The sequence below is a fragment of the Limulus polyphemus genome, unplaced genomic scaffold, assembly GCF_000517525.1.
Source record: "Limulus polyphemus unplaced genomic scaffold, Limulus_polyphemus-2.1.2 Scaffold1556, whole genome shotgun sequence".
Taxonomy (NCBI): Eukaryota; Metazoa; Arthropoda; class Merostomata; order Xiphosura; family Limulidae; genus Limulus; species Limulus polyphemus.
In genome coordinates, this window is record NW_013667166.1 from 226,380 (window position 1) to 228,903 (window position 2,524).

The 2,524-nt window shown below is 37.4% G+C and overlaps 1 protein-coding gene across 1 annotated transcript in view; it reads left to right on the plus strand.

Moving 5' to 3' along the window:
• Positions 1-2,524, plus strand: part of LOC106464076 (microphthalmia-associated transcription factor-like) — a 62,652-nt gene that overhangs the window by 43,201 nt on the left and 16,927 nt on the right. The gene's annotated exons all lie outside the window — the stretch shown is intronic.

Genomic DNA, 2,524 nt, shown 5'->3' on the forward strand with positions numbered 1-2,524 from the left:
GTGCATCAAAAGGTTAAAACAAACAAAACTGAAAAATCGGTTCATTGTGAGTTTGTTTTCATCGTATGAAATTTTCACTTTCCATATAGACGCTATAGAGCAGGGATACTCAAACTTTTTTTTCCTGGGTCCCCCCCCCCTTAAATATTCCAGGCTGTGATGACCCCCTCTCCTCCTCCTCCCCATCATACACAAAACGATAACAAATTCCTGTACGTACACAAAAATATTCATTATCGGAATTATCTCTCGATCTGCCCTTTGGGTCGGGACCCCAGCTGATGTCGAGAGTAATCTCTGTTGTTTGCTATTTTTACTGTTGTATTATCGGAGAGTGCGCTATGTAGGTATGAAACGGACGTCCATATTAAAGCAATACAAAAGTCATTTGGATTTTCTTCGCTACGGGTCATCAGAAGCTAGTTATGAAGAGCTACCTGACATAATTGATTTATCTCTGGTGTATATGCCGCTTTTCAGCTATCCAGAGCGTCCCAAAGTCGAAAGCCGACAAACAGGCAAAACCGAGATTTTTTATTGTCGTTCATCATCATCTTTCTTAAATAGACCTAGCGTCTACCTAGTCCTAGCAGTATCTATAATTTTATCATTATTTGATAGATCAAAACAGTCTTCATGATCTTTCGACTGTCTATTTTATTATTATTCTATGCAAACTTTATAAAGTTTTAGAATACACACTATAACCTAGTAACCCACGTACTCCATCTTACAAAAAAAAAATCTCTCGACATTAAATGGAGAATAAAATTCATACATTACTGGCTTCCTCACTGGCAAAACAAATAGAACCAGAATTTTCAATCGTAAAATGTTACTCTATTGTAAAACTGTCATAAAAGTACTATTCTAATATTAACTGAAGGAAAGGTATAATGATGAAAGCTGAGATTTTATTCAAACACCAATTTTTCGATAAAGTAAGGAAGCCAGTAATGTAGGGATTTTATTCTCCATGTAAAGTCGAGACAACTTAGTCTGCTATGTGATCATTAGCCGGATCAAGTGATATGCCCACTTCCATCCCTATCTGACCCCCAATGGCACGGCCGTATGTCTGCAGACTTGTACTGCTAGAAACCGGATTTCGGTACCCGTAACAGCCAGAGCACAGACCGCCCTTAGTGTAGCATTGTGCTTAATAACGGGAAAACAACAACCATCCCTATCTTGTTTGGTTCCTTCTTTCAAGCTCAGTAGCCAGTACTACATAGCTTGTATATTTAGCGATATTTTTTTCGTAATACTTGTATTACATTATTGAGGGATATTTGTACAGTATTCTCTGTTTCACTTTTCTAGTTCAACCCAAATATTTCTCTTGTCAAGACATTTTGATATTGTCCGTGGGACAGCGGTAAGTCTTCGGATTTACAACGCTAAAATCAGGGATTCGCTTCCCCTCGGCGGCACAGCAGATTGCCCGATGTGGCTTTGCTATAAGAAAACATACACACACAAACCGTTGTCATTCATTTTCTTGCTTGTTTCGTATGATTACTTGTAGGACCCAGGTTCATGAAATAGGTCCGCAAGGAGCTTTTGAAAAGTCCGGGAAAACACCGTAATTTTTATGTATAATTTAAAATACAGCGTGGGTAATGGCGAAACTCCCTATATTATAGATACGAAGAACCCTAATTCTTTTGTTTCTCACGTAGGGGATGTTTATATGATCAAACATAAGCCACCCAATTTGGACATCTTTCATCAACGGATCAGATTAACATTCCAGATGACTGTACTCCAGATTTGCTAGGAAAGTGTGCATGTTTTTTTTGTTTTATTTGTTGACGTTCTTGTAAGTTCATTAACACTTTGAAGTAGACGTTCTTGTACGTTGATTAACACTTTGAACATTGTAATGTTATAGACTGACTCGGCGATCAAACACGGTTTTTGTAGACGTTCTTGTACGTTGATTAACACTTTGAACGTTTGTAATGACTCAGCGATCAAACACGGCCGAGTCAGTCTATAACATTACAAATGTTCAAAGTGTTAATCAACGTACAAGAACGTCTACAAAAAACCGTGTTTGATCGCCGAGTCAGTCTATAACATTACAAATGTTCAAAGTGTTAATCAACGTACAAGAACGTCTACAAAACGTACAAGAACGTCTACAAAAAACCGTGTTTGATCGGGATTAACACTTTGAACATTTGTAATGTTATAGACTGACTCGGTGATCAAGCACGGTTTTTGTAGACGTTCTTGTACGTTGATTAACACTTTAAACATTTGTAATGTTATAGACTGACTCGATGATCAAGCACGGTTTTTTGTAGACGTTCTTGTACGTTGATTAACACTTTGAACATTTGTAATGTTATAGACTGACTCAGCGATCAAACACGGTTTTTTGTAGACGTTCTTGTACGTTGATTAACACTTTGAACATTGGTAATGTTATAGACTGACTCAGTGATCAAACACGGTTTTTTGTAGACGTTCTTGTACGTTGATTAACACTTTGAACATTGGTAATGTTATAGACTGA